The 15,201-nt window shown below is 36.9% G+C and overlaps 1 protein-coding gene across 10 annotated transcripts in view; it reads right to left on the bottom strand.

The window, feature by feature from the left end:
* LINGO2 (leucine rich repeat and Ig domain containing 2) overlaps window positions 1–15,201 on the bottom strand; it is a 1,171,177-nt gene that overhangs the window by 299,127 nt on the left and 856,849 nt on the right. For all 10 annotated transcript variants that reach the window (XM_058695152.1, XM_058695148.1, XM_058695150.1 and 7 more), the window contains one exon: window positions 11,336–11,494. The gene's annotated coding sequence lies outside the window, so the exon portion shown is untranslated. The remainder of the gene's footprint in view (window positions 1–11,335; window positions 11,495–15,201) is intronic.

Raw genomic sequence — 15,201 nt, 5'->3', positions numbered from 1 at the left:
TTAGGTGTCAGGCTTTTTTTTTTTTTTTTTTTTTTTAATTCATTCACTTATCATCACTTCTTTTTGTCAGGACTTATTTTAGGGGTAAATATTCCTACAATAGGTAAGAACCAGTTCTGGGCCTTAAAATGTTTTTAATCTGGTGGGAAAGGGAAATAGACATGTGGACACTAATACAGAGCCCTAATCAGCTAATACAGTGGGAAGTGAAATCACAAATAGCAGTGTGTTTGTTACTAATTGAATTATACTATCCTAAGGCAGATCTGGCATATATTTACATTCATCTTTATGCATTTGGAATTACTTGATTCTCATTTGTAACAGATTTGTTTCCAAGTCTAAATTGCAAATACCTCCCTGATATATTCAAACCTCAGCTACTGGGTTTCTGCATTTGAAAGATTCCTGTTTGAACCCATGACTGTGTCCAAATAGGAAAGAAAATGCCTTGTGGAAAAGGCAAGCTGAATTTGCTATTGATATTTATAATCCAAGCATTTGAGGAAACTTCTATGTCCGGTCCCTGAGTTCCACTTAAATTACACCCGTGATTACATTTCACAAAGGATGCCAGATACAGAGGCCAGCCACACACTCGCCTAGGTAGAAGATGATTACACTTGGCAACTAGAAAGGTACTTAATGCAGTTACCTTCTCATTCATTAGAGAACACAGTTTGAAACAGGAAGGTTATTTCCAAGATATGAGTCCCTTTAGTAGTAAATGCATCCGATTGACTAGAATGAGTTATGGGACATATCACCTAAGGGTGAGACAACTACAGCTCGTGGGTGAATGATATGCAGAATTTAGGACAAATGAGATCACACTATAGTTTACCATTCTTTTCAGGACAGGTATTTTTTTCTCTTTTTTGGAAGTTCTCCAAATTATATCTTTTAGAAGGTTCTGGCTTAAGAATTCCCTTGGATGAAAGATCAGTTGGAGAAAATACTACCCATTCCGCTGATGAAGCATGTTTTCATTCTGCTGCAGGCTCATCCGGGAAACAAAATGTTAATTTTTTAATAAAAATTATCATAAATTAGCTTAAACATTGTACTGTAATAACTGTACTCTTTTGGCTTACATCATATCAGATTTGATAAATGAATTTATATCAACTACATCCAGGAGATATTCAGAAGTAGGGTAGGAGACTTTCTACTAGAGGATATTTACAAAGCTTTAGAGCCTAACTAAATTCCAGTAACATAGACTCATAAAAAGGGATTTAAACTCTTAAAATTTTTCTATCAGTATTAGTTTTCCGTGTACTTTGAATTGTTCATATAAATACTAACATTTTCATGAAATCACATTTTCGAGTCACATTTAAATACCATCTGAAATATTTCCAGTTCTGCAGATAGAATTTTTGTTCTTAATCCTGATAATTTACATCATATTTGGCAGCCCACAACACTTTTACTAAACATTCTAGAAAACACTGTTCTTTTCAGCCATCCCATAAAGGCATTTCAGCTAAGCAAAGGCATAGAAGAGAGTAAGGTTGGATTACCAGTCATCAAAACTGACAAAAAATTAAGTGACCTAGTCCTAATGTGATTGAGAAGAAAAGGCGTATGTTCATTTATACATGCCAGCTCTGTGGGATACAATCATTCTGGGAAAACAGGAATAAGTTAGAATTGATCTCTGCCTTAGAGGACTCACATTGTGGTTACAGAAGCAGATGTAATGGAAGTATGGAGAAGGAGAAGTATGGAGAAGTATGGTAAGGGGTTGAGAAGGACAAATAATAGCCAGATATGCATGACAGATGGTAACAAGCACTGTGTAGTAACACTAAGAACCAAATAAAGTGCATGCATATGAATGTCTCAAGAGGCAAAAAGAGACACATTGAGAAATAGCGCTTCATCCTCAAGGTATGGAAATGACATGTTGCTATTTGCTCTCAGCTGTAGGTTTGAATGGATGGAAGACAAAACCAAAGATAAGGAAAGGTGAAAAGACTTCTGTGGCCAAGCATTTTTTAAAACCAAAGACAATTCTTAATCTTTGAGACTCAGTTCTGGATCCACCTCCTTCATAAAGCTTCCCTGAGACCTCTAGCCTCCCAGGACTTTTTTTTCCTCTGAATCTGTTGTTTCTGTCATCTATCCAAGTTCCTGCCTGATACTTACAGTACCGTCTTTTTTCTTTTTTGGTAGTGTTACATATCTGTGTTGCTTGGCACAGGCATCATAAACTCCTTCAGGGTAAAGTTAATATTTAAGAGTAGCGACGGTCTTTAATCTATGTGGAAGTGAAAGCAGACAGAAATGGAGACTGTTTCCTATGGCCTTGTGCCCCCTGCAAAAAAGACTCTCAGCAAAAGTTTCCTAATGATGGTGCTAATGATGTAGCCTAACACTAACTGGCTTTGGCTTCATAATTAGGGCTGCATTTTGAATGTGTAAAATGTAGCTGTGTATATAGAATTCTCCTACCAAGAATATGAAAGTGAGGTTACCCTCTGAAGAGTAATTCCCTACTAAAAGGAACTCTATCTATAAGGGTTGCCTTGAAGTTACAACGTCTCTCTGGTTAAAAACAAGGAGATGGAGAACAGTGTCAAGACTTGGCTGATATGAAAAAGAAAGTTATAACCTCATATCTAGAGTAACATATCTAGAGAAGGGATATACTGGAGGTGATGGTATGTTTGGATCAAAACACGGGAAATCCCAAAGAGGGGAAAATGTTAGCATGCTCATAGGTTGGGAGGAGAGAAAAAAAGAGGGAAGAGTATGTGTGTATGGGGCAGGCAGGGGGGAGAGGTAGAAGAAGAGGAAGAAGAAGAAAGAGGAAGAGGAGGGGGAAAAGGAGGGAGAAGGAAAAAGGAAGAAGAGGGAAGGAGGAAGGAGAGGAAAAAAGAGAGGAAAAGAAATGGGAGGGGAAAAAAAAAAGAATAAGAATGTGACTGGCCAAAACCTCTGTACTTAATATCAGAGTTGTAATCTTGTGGGAAAAGATCGTTCAAGATCATTTATATTCCTCTGACCAACAATCCTCCATTTATTCAGGAAGGGAGTGGCAATTGTTGCAGTTAAACCTAAACCTTTTCTTTTTGAGCCAGTCCTTATCATAAATTACTACACCAGCAAAATGCAATTGGCTGCAAAACCCTTTGTACATGGAACATACACCTCCAGATCAGTGTTCCACAAAAGCATGCTGGAAAATGATGTTAAATCACTCTGGTGCTCTCTGTTAGGGGAAAGAAATGCTACATAGATGAAAGACAATACATTACTCAAATTATTTTTAAAGTTTACTTATTTTGAGAGAGAGACAGAGAGACAGAGAGAGAGAGAGAGAGAGAGAGAGAGGCAGAGAGAGGGAGAGAGAACCCCAAGCAGACTCTGTGCTGTTAGCACGGAGCCTGACATGGGACTTGAACTCACAAACTGTGAGATCATGATCCAAGCTGATTAAGAGTCAGATGCTTAACCGACAAAGCCACCCAGTCGCCCTTCTCAAATTATTTTAATTGTGGCCATTTATGTAGGTATTCAAAAAATTATAGGTACATAAATTGTGGCATTTATGCCAAGAGTTATTTATGAAGTCTATGTAAATTCTCTGTTGAAAAGAGGAAACCAGTTTGTTAACTGGTATCATTAGCAGGAAACATGTGCTCAGAATCAGGGCCTATCATAATGGCCCTGCCCTGCATAATGGCCCAGGACTAGCACTAATGGGCCCTCCATAAAAAAGAGATACTCTACCTCTTAAGCAACTTTCAAATTCATGGAAAAGCAATATGCACACATATGCAAGAAAAAATTACAAAATATAAAAATACATAGAACAGCAAATGTACTCGCATATATAATGGCATAAAGATTGGAACATTAGTCTCAGGAACTGAAAAATAGGATAATAATATAATGGAATACACACAGGTTTTAGACAAAGGAGATCTTGGGAGATCTTGCCCGCACACATGCGAGCTGTGTGAGCTTGGAAAAGTAACTAACCTTTCCAAGTCCTGGTTTTTTCATCTTGATATGTGTATAACTGTGTCTATATTTCAGGGTTATTGATATAAAAGACTTACATTGATCCCAATATTCAATTGAGGGTGGGTATCATTATTATTTCATTCCTACTGTCCTGTTGAATGCAGTAGAAAGAGACATGATATAACCAGGTGTTGGTTATCAATATTTCTGCAGAAGAGACTTTGTAAAGATTGACTTCAGCAGTATCTTAATTTCATGCTAAATCTTATCCTTAGAATAAATAACTCCCTTCTAATGAAATGTTCCCCTTGCTCACTCAGGGATTTCTTGCCACTCAGTTCAAACTCAGCACACACGTGCTATCGAGCTGGTAACCCCTGGCATGATTCTGCTTCTTGACTGCCCAATCAACTGCACAGCCCATCACTTCAGCTACTTCCAAACCACGGTGCATCCCTGAATCTCTCTCCTCTCCACCAATGGCTTCCTCTGCCCCTCATCAAGGGCAGCGGTGAGCTGCCAGGGCAAGATGAGCATCTTTCTGGACCTGGCTCTTTGCAGAAACTCACAGTCCAATCCTAGAAAGTCCTTTGCCAAAGCCTGGAATCCTTTATTTACCTCAGAGTGATTCATTTTCAACAGACCCTCCCTCGGTTTTCTAGTCTACTTGTCTTCCCTCACATCTCAGCTGATTTATCTAGATTCTACCATTTGTTGACAAGAATAGAGCCACCCAAAACCAACAGTCTATGAAGCACAGGCCAGAAATTCATGGAATTGTCTCTAATTTATCCCCGTTCTTCTCCTCTATGGTTTTAGGTGGCATGTTGTGAAATTAATCATGACAGTTAATTTTTAAAGTATTGTTTTACCACGTTAAAAGCAGTTTTAATCCTAAATTTTCATTTTAAAATTAATAACAGTATTTTTGTGTAAAATACATGTAACAAAAGGAAAGGTTAAAGGCATAATTACATATATACTACTTGATTAATGTCAGGGACCTCTAAAGACAGTATCTATGAGTATATGTTAAAGTAGTATTTCCATATTAGAGAATTATGTCAACAGATCAGGATGATTTGTTTGCTACTGTCAGATATATGTTAATGTTTCCTTTAGTGGCTTTCAATGTGTTTTATTGATTCTAAAGACTATAATTTGGTATGAAAAACCATTCTGGTCATATTTGGTTTTAAAGAAAATGCTATTCACCTCAATATCAAGACACCCAGCAATGTGATTATAATATAACCAATAACGGATTGGGCCTTATCTTAAAGTCATGACACTAACCACAATACATAGACTTGCCATTATCCTAAGAAGGAAGTTGTTGCTATAAAGAGATTAGACCCAAGATCTCCTCAAAGAGCCTAAAGAAAAGAAGTGCTTATATGGGAAAATGACAATTAAAACTAGCACCACAACAACTAACAGTAATTGAGTGCTTATGAGGTGTGTAAATGCTAAGCATTTTACATATCATTTACTTCTAGGGACTAAGGATAAAATATTCTGACATTTCGCTGAAACAAATGAACTTCTAGGTAGAACTGCTACATCTATAGACTATTAGTAGTAATAATAACAATAGACTATTAGTGGTAATAATAATAATAATAATAATAATAAATATCAGTAACTTTTATATATCAGTAATTTATAAATCAGTATATCAGTAATTTATAAATAGATATATTTTTATATATATCACTTATTTATAATGTGTCAGATATTCTGCTGAGTGTTTTATATGTGTGATCTCACTTAATCCTCACAATTATACATGGGACAGCTACTACTACGTGCGTGTTACAAGTTGGGAATCAAAGTTCTCAGATGATAAATTACTTACCCAAGGTCATATAATTTGTAAGTGTCAGAGTTTGGATTCAAATCCAGGCTTTACTTAAAGACAGGGCCTTTAATTGAGATAGTATATTCACAACCACAATTTGCTATAACCTGTCTTCTTGAAATATGAAAGGGTAGCTTGCTAGGATAGCAGTAGTCTAGTGACTTCTACCCAGAGAAATTCACACTCAATAGCATGGAAACAGGGAAAGCCTTACTTCTTTCTTCCAAGCATTTGGGATCTATAAAAATAAAAATTCAAAATTTATGACTGTAAAATAGAACCATACTTTACTTATAAAAGCAACAAGGCATTTAATATTTTTTTTTCTTGATCCTTTATTTTATATTAAATCATTCATATGCATAAAAAATTTTTGTCATCATATGATTTAAAAAAAAAATCTTTGGGGCGCCTGGGTGGCGCAGTCGGTTAAGCGTCCGACTTCAGCCAGGTCACGATCTCGCGGTCCGTGAGTTCGAGCCCCGCGTCAGGCTCTGGGCTGATGGCTCGGAGCCTGGAGCCTGTTTCCGATTCTGTGTCTCCCTCTCTTTCTGCCCCTCCCCCGTTCAGCTCTGTCTCTCTCTGTCCCAAAAATAAATAAAAAACGTTGAAAAAATAAATAAATAAATAAATAAAAAATCTTTGGCTCAAGTCATGATCTCATAGTTCGTGAGTTCAAGCCCCATGTCAGGCTCTCTGTGCAGAGTCCTCTTCGGATCCTGTCTCCTTCTCTCTCCCCTTCCCCGCTTGCACATGTGCACTCTCTCTCAAAAATAAACTTAAAAAAAATCTTTCACTAAATAATGGCAGTACTGCAAGCTATAAGATGCCTTTGATCTAACACTGGGCAAGATGAACCAAATGCTAGCTGGCCTCACTAAGAAGAGAGCAATTGTATTTCCTGCTGTTAATACAGAAGTTATGAATTTGATCTCAAGCACAATTTTTGATATTCATTCATTCACTCATCAGATATGTTTATTGAAAATGAATGTGTCCCTGAAATTAAGCTCTTAAGAGAAGAAAGACAAAGACCTTGGTCTCACAAATATTACATTATAGTGAATCATATCTACATTTCCTTAGGTATGCATATTTTGAAAGAAATTCTTGGATTTTTCCCAGACTACAAGAGAAGTTCACTGAAAATAGATGATTCAGTCATACAAAATGTACTGAATTTGGTGTACTACTGGAGAGCCTTCAACAATGGTAATTTTCAACAAAATAATTGGGGTGAAAGCTGGGCTGTGAGTTAGGAGTTTCCTATAGCAGAAGTGTGAATGCACCCCGGCTCATTAGAGGACTATGTCAAGGAAGGTTGGGCTGAAGTTCACCATCATTCAATTTGTGTCTTCTTCAGGCTCCCTACCCCGGTTATTTTCCACAGCTTTAAAGTGTTCCCTATCATTTTGGCCAAATGTGCACAGTGCTGGAAAGGACATACTTTCAGCAGAATTATTTAATTAGGTTTAAGTAAGCACTACATGCCAAGTAGGGTAGCTTTGCTTTCTGGCCATAAAAATGTGCCTGCGATGCACGCTGCATTCCCAAGGAGTGAAACAGTGATTGATGGGATGATAAAACAATGAAGGGAAGGATAAAGCCTGAGAGATAAAAGTCTCAAAAGGGAAATAAAGTAGGGTAGCAGCTGCCCCCATCTTAATTGAGGCATAAATTTCAGGAACAGGATCTGAGGTTTAATTTCAAGCACACACTGGGAGAGAGTTGTGAGTGTGTGTGTGTGTGCGTGTGTGTGTGTGTGTGTGTGTGTTACCCGTGTAGATGATGGAAAACATGTACATTAACTTTTCATCCTTTGTATTAAGAGTTTTCAAACCACTTATAAAAAAGGAGAAAGTTGCAAATGTAGAAGTTTCTGGATTATCACTGAGAGATACTCATTTAGTCTGAATCAGTGATGAGTAGGACCTGTTCCAGGCACTGGTGATGCAGCACTAGAAATGACACATTTATGCACTCATAGAACTGTATACTCTGAGTTTACCATTTGTCTCTGCACATACCTTCCTTGCCCCTACACATCCCATGCCATGTCTTTAAGCACAGATTCAATTACATCAGGTCCATATGTATAACACCGTAGCTGTGCACGCCAAGCCCTCCAGTCCAGCCCCTACCTATATCCTCCATCTCTTCCTGTATGTCTCCCTACTTTCCAGGGGCAAGTCTCCCATTCTCCAAAGGCAACATATATTTTTACATCATGGTGGCTTTGCCATACTGTTCCCTGAACTTAGAATGCTGTTACACCCATTTCCCATCAATTAAAATTCTCCCTACCTTTTTTGTTTGTTTATTTATTTTTATGAGAGAGACAGACAGACAGACAGGGAGACAGACAGAGAGAGCACATGAGCAGGAGAGGGGGAGAGAGAATCCCAAGTAGGCTCCCCGTTGTTAGCACAGGGTCCCATGAGGGGCTCGATTCCATGAACCCTGAGATCATTACCTGAGCTGAAATCAAGAGTCAGAAGCTTAACCGACTGAACCACCTGAGTGCCCTTCTCCCTACTTTTTAGCGATGCAGCTGAAATGCCTCTTAAGCCTCAAGACCTTTGAATACTCCTATCAGTTACAACAGTCCTTCATCTTAGTTTCTGGAGAATTCTGTTTGAAATATATCATCAAACTTTTTAGTTCATTTCACCCAAAGTTGAGCTGTTTACATGGCAGTTTCACCCTGCTAGATGAATTCAGGGCAAGGAAGGTTGTTAATTTGTTACTGGCCACACAGTGCTTTACATCCTGTTGACATTCAAAAACTGAATTGTAAATAAATAGGTAGCTAAAAGTATTTAAGATTCCTACAAGACCTTTTAAGATGAAATCAGTTGCCTCGCTAAGTTCTCCAGGTTCTTAGAAGATCTCAAAATAAGAATAGTTGCACAGGTAAGAATGTCCATTGCTCTCTGCAGAAAGTAAGGGACACATGGCATATATGGGTGCTGTGTAAATGTTTTCGTGAATCATGCTGGAGACTGCATATCCCATGACATGGGGCATGCTGTTATCAGAAGCGCTTTTGAAAACCTCACCTTTTATATTTTGTATTTCTTGCTTAATATTGCTTCTCCATACAAACATACAACAATGTAATCCTGAGCTAGGCAAATCTTTACTTTTAAAATGCGTTAAGAAAGAAAAATTGCTTTTAAGCTAAGGAACAGTACAAATTGTTATGGCTTTGTTATAAACTTGTGAGAAGGAGAATTGGGAAGCCTTGACACTCTTAACTTTATGGAGGAGCTAACATGCATCCCTATAAAAAACACAACTACCGTCGTTACAACAGAGAACAAAAATGAATTTAAAACTAATATAAGCTATAAAACTATAATGTATAAATTTTCTGTTCCTTTTTAAAGAGTTAACCTGTCACTGGGAAAATACATGAATTCACTGTCAAATCTTTTATGTGCTTGGGGCCCTTCTACAATATATGTTTTTATACAGAACAGTAGAGTGTACTATCTCTTTACCTCCTAATCAATAGGATTCACTTTCAAAAGGTTGACTGAAGAGAAAAGAAGTTATGTTTCTTGGATCAAAAGCACTTGTACACTTTTTCTATATTGCTAACTTACAAAGTTCAGAAAGGTGTTCTAAAGAACAAAAATGCTGATCTCACAGTACAGGAGAACTCTTCCTTGTGACAAGATTAAAGAAGTGCTAGTAATCGCATTATCACATGAGGCCCTTCAAAACTGGTTTCATTTTATCCTTCTTTTTGTCTTTTTCTTCTAAGTCTGATGTTTTAACATGGAACCCAATTTTGTTGAAAATAGAGAAATAAGCACAATCAGGATGGAATTTATTTTGGACTCAGATATTAAGACTTAAACATTTAAGAATATGTAAATCTGGGGCACGTGGGTGGCTCAGTCCACTAAGCATCTGACTTCTCTCTGACCACTCACGGTTTGTGGCTTTCAGTCCTGTGTCGGGCTCTGTGCTAACAGCTCAGAACCTGGAACCTGCTTCAGATTCTGTGTTTCCCTCTCTCTCTGCCCCTCCCCTGCTTTTGCTCTCTCTCTCTCTCAAAAATAAATAAATAAATAAATAAATAAATAAATAAATAAATAAATAAAACAGGTAAATCTATCATGAAGCATTCTTGTTATAATCGTTTGCTTCATTCTAATGCTACAAAGCACGGAAGCAGGTTGAGGTATAGTCCCTTTTATTTACAGACTAGCAGAACTCTTGTAAGTGTGCATAACTCCCCCTTGCCACTAAGCACGACAATTGTCCACAACTCAGTTTATCAGTAAGGATTTCTGCCATGAGTCTGGTCATCTATACTACTTCTAATAAATTTGAAATCTGTGAGTATTTTGAGTTTTTTCTCTCTTGATATCATCTTACAGACAAATAAGTTATTATGGGATTGGGAAGGCTTATTTATTATACTTTAAAGAATCAATTATTTTCAGTCACTTCAGAAGTTCTCTTTTATACCCAAATAATTATCTTACGCTATAATTTATTTATTGATGACTGAGTTCTACCTACTTTATTTTCAGAAAGTAAGAAAGCTGTATTGGTTTAAATAGTTCAAGTGACTTAGAATAATCTCCCTCCTTTTTTCTCAATTAATGCATTTTACTTATATTTTCTGTTTCTATAACTGAACTTAAAGAAAATCATGCTTTGGGATGCCTAAAATTCAAAGAATCTGAAAAAGCTTTGATTGGTCTTAAAGTCAGAGCACAAGAATGACTACTGCTTCTCCCAGGTAATTGTTGATAACAGATTTAAATTATATTATGGAGGAGGCAGACAGTTAAGGAGAGAGATAAGAAGGTCTGGCAAACTATAGGTAATGGTTGAGAAGAGTTTCCAGAATGCAATAGATAAAAGTCGCAAAAAGAATACTTGAATAAAAGCATAACATTTTAAAATCTAAGAGCCACAATAATGAAGGATGTCATTGTGTCGCCATTTTAAATAATACTTACATGAACCGAAATTGGAATGATAAATACTTACAAAGAAATAAACGGCAGAATAATGGTATAATCTTCTAAATTAGAGTAACCCTGAGGCATATTTATAAGATCATATGCTATAAACCGACACTCACATTTCGATATCGTGTATAGTACAACAACTTAACAGCAACACTTTTCCTACAACACCTTCAAAAGTACAACTGCTTATTCCATTATAGTTCAGAGTAGTTACTTAAAGAGGAAATCTCCTTAGCTTGCAGTTTTGGGCTATTGCATCCATAGTGTCTTGGGTCTGCTTTATATGTATCTTAAAATAACTCCTTTCTCCTCTTGAGAAAAAATGGACTCAATTATTACTCTATACATTCTCCTAAATCCAAGGGAGTACCATTCTTCAACAACCTGTTCAGTGGACTTAGAAAATAAATAGAAAAGCTGTACATTATTCAATGCATCTTGGCAACACACTAAAACCCTTAGAGCAAATGATAAATGATCCAATGTCTTCTTCAAATCTTACCTGGTTTACTCTTTTTAAAAATCCAACCCTTGCTGTCTACCATGCAAAGCTCCTGGCCACTGGCTGAAATCCAAACTGGGTAGTTGATCATGATAATTCCAACATGTCATGGGCGGCAGCATCTCTCAGAGTCCCACAAGCCAACTGCTTGAAGTGAACCTGCAACAAACAAGGTATTTCTTCATTTTAATGGAAAAATAGTGAACCATGACCTAGGTCTAGCAGGCATCACTAGTTAATCAATAATGGAATCATGAAAGAGTATGTGAAGGGCCATAAATGCCTCTCAAGATGCTGATAAACATTAAAGCCAGAAGACTGAAGTTTATGTGCTACAGAAGGTGTTTTTGCAGAGTGCACGGTCCTCTTATTGATCTATTTAAGCTGTCGGTATAAATAAACATTATTGATATTAAAACCCACATATTTTTGGTGTGTACCCCTTCTCTTTCATGTAGGTGACCACTTGGGGTAATCAGAATAATTTTCTGACTCTACCTATAGAACGCTTAGGGTAACTGAGCAAAGAGATTCAAAAAGGCCAAACTCATCACCAGCTAAAGAAAATTCCACATGTTGGTTTAGATCAAGGATAGTTTCCTTTGTGAGTTCTGACACTCTGGTCAGTGTCAACATTCACTGTAAAAAACGTGCATCACGTCTGTAGGAGAGCATGTGAGAAACACCTTTAAGGGGCATATATGAGGTACTGCATATTCCACAGCTACCTTTATCCATGTTGAGACACAGACTATAAAACAGTAACCAACATGAACGTATTGTAGTCAGAATCTGTACACAAAGGAAATGCCCACAGCCCAGGGAAGTAATTACATGACTGAATTTGGGGACAGTGTACTACATACCTAATGTTTCAACTATCAATGTCTGTATGACTAAATATGGTGTTTAAACTTTTAAGCATGTTTGATTTCAATTCAAGGAGGAAAAAAAAACATGCATAATCAACAACTCTTATTATACTCGTACCTGCCACACAAATAACTCTGTTCAACAGAAAGGAAACCAGTGAACAGATTAGCTTATTGGGCTTTCCAGGATAGACTTTAATAACTATTAGGTTTTTTTTTTTTTTTAGCTACAGCAACCATATTTAGTTATGCAAATACAAAACCAGAATTATTATTATTTTCTAAATAGTGCAACAGAAATGGTTGAGAGGCTATTCTAAGTCTGTAGCGGGACTCATGTGGATGATTATGTGCTGCAGATTCATGGACACAGGTGCAAAAGCTGATTTTAACAAGCCACAAAATGATATATCCTCATGCACCTGTGATTAGAGCTTCAAGTATTCCCAGAAGGCAATGGGGAGACTTCGTTAAAAGGCACAGTAGTGAGATATCCTATTGTGCCATTTCAGCAGAAATGGTAAGAAGGCAACGGGTTGAAGTCAAGTACATACTTCAGACTAAAATGCAATATTTCAAAGTAAATCCTTAAAAGGAGGAATGTATACCTGGACACTAAGCGATCACTCTGCAATTCAGAACAGGAATGCGGACACTATTACTGACCCACCCAGACCCCCACCTCCACAACAAACACATCCAGACACACACATGCACACACAAGGCTAAAATGTTCTAATCTGTTGATTTAAGCCCTGGTATTTGTTAAATTAAAACCTTAGTCAACTTATGGATGCAAAATGTTTCTATGCATGCCAAAAATCATTATTACTTCTTTTCTGCGTTATGTATGCTCTAAAAATTCAAATCAATTCCCTTATAAAACAAATATGTTCTCATGAGTGGTAATCCTTTTTGGTCTCTTGGAAGCCATGTAGGATACTGAAAGATGTCATATGCTGGTGGACCTAATGACAGGGAAGTGTTTATAAACATAATCTCCAAGCTCCCAAACTAACTTTAAATGAAAACATTTTGAAAGCCTCTTGCTTTAGAAGCAGCTATCTGTGCCCTGGTGTGACTTCTTACACTTCAGTTCTGCTACTTACGACAAAAAAGTAAATATAAGTAAATCAATGTAGCTACTTGCTTTCTAAAATGAGCTTTATTTCATTATTCAAAGAGGATGCTATTGATCCCTTCTTTGAAGGGACAGGTTCTGTGTATTTCCTTCAGTACTGATGGTTTTCCACTGACTGTTGATAACCGACTTATCCATGACCCCACTTATTTATTCCACAAATTTTAATTGAGTACCTCAGTTGTTCCAGGTATGGGATTAGGTGCCTGGATACAAAATGGAAAGACACATTCTCTTCCCATAAAAAAGACTGTCATCTATTCTATTCTGATTTGTTAGCATATATTTGTAACAACGAAAGGAAGCAACATTAGACCAAATAAAACGAATTGGCTTTATTTTTTATCCTACTCATATATGACAGACCATGGGATTTTCTGAAGTTTGTCACTGAGCACAGCATTATAGGTCAAAGACAAAGCTACAATATCAAATGACTGATTCACACAGTTCACTCACATAAAGTGTTTACTGGATGTGATGGTTTTGTATCACTGTTAAGTTTTTCTCCATAAGCCAATTAACTCTCAAAATGGTTCAGAAAAATCCAACCAACTTGTACATTGATGTTTCTAGCATCCAACATAGAGTCAGTGCCTCCCAGATGTGTGTACTGGGCTTCACATACAATCAATCCTGTGCTGTCCACATCACAGTTCATGGATATATATATATATATATATATATATATATATATATATATATTTTAACAGGTGGGGGTGTTGTACAACAAGTTGCTTCACACACTTTTTGTATTATCTATTCCATTTGTTTCCTCAAAAAGATATACAAAATTAAATGCATATATTTTTCTCAAAGAGAAGTCCATGGGTATTCGTAAGAAATACTAATTCCATGACATTGGTTTAAAACCTTATTCTAATACCAATGCTCAGAATGAAGAAAAAAAAGACTTAAAATAATTTTTTTTTACTTTTCTCTCTTTCAAATATGCTATCAAATAGGAAAACAAAAACAAAAGGTACAGATAATGCTTTAAATAATACTCTTGGAAATTAAGTGATTTTTACTAAAATCAGTATGGTTTCCAAACATTATAATTTTCTTCTATTTTCTCATCTTACATTTTTTGAGCCTCTGCTTATTACTGAGATGACTTGTCTCAGACCAAGCCTTTTTAAAAAATAAATGCGGGACACCTGGGTGGCTCAGTTGGTTGGGCATCTGACTTCAGCAGGTCATGATCTCATGGCTTGTGAGTTCCAGCCCTCAGTCTGGCTCTGTGCTGACAGCTCAGAGCCTGGAGCTTGCTTTGGATTCTGTCTCTTTCTCTCTCTCTCTCTCTTTCTCTCTGCCCCTCCCTCACTCACTCTGTCTTCTCCCTCTCTCAAAAATAAATAAAAACATTAATTTTTTTTAAATAAAAAAATAAAAAAATAAATGTTATCCTTATTTTTAAGAAACATATTTTTTTTTCTTGAGAGAGAGAGAGAGAGAAAGAGCGAGAGAGAGAGAGAGAAGTAGGGGAGAAGAACAGAGGGAGAGAGAGAGAATCACAAGCAGGCTCCATGTTTAGCATGGAGCCTGAGTCGAGCTCAATCCCAGGATTCTGGGATCATGACCTGGGCAGACACCAAGAGTCGCTCAACTGACTGAGCCACCCAGGTGCCCTGAAACTTGCATTCTTTGAAACTGAATTTTGAATGAGGGCTTTTTACTGCACATAAATTATACCTCAATACTGTATTCATGAATTGTTGACAATGTTCAAAGAGGTTCTAGATAGGGGCATGGTATACAGAACTTACTGATAAAATCCTGTTGTGCATGAATTTAAAACAAGTGCATGAAGAAATTCAAACACTCACAAACACTATTTTCTTGTTTCTTGG

This window comes from Neofelis nebulosa, chromosome 12, assembly GCF_028018385.1.
Source record: "Neofelis nebulosa isolate mNeoNeb1 chromosome 12, mNeoNeb1.pri, whole genome shotgun sequence".
NCBI lineage: Eukaryota > Metazoa > Chordata > Mammalia > Carnivora > Felidae > Neofelis > Neofelis nebulosa.
This window is presented reverse-complemented; position numbering and strand designations above follow the sequence as displayed.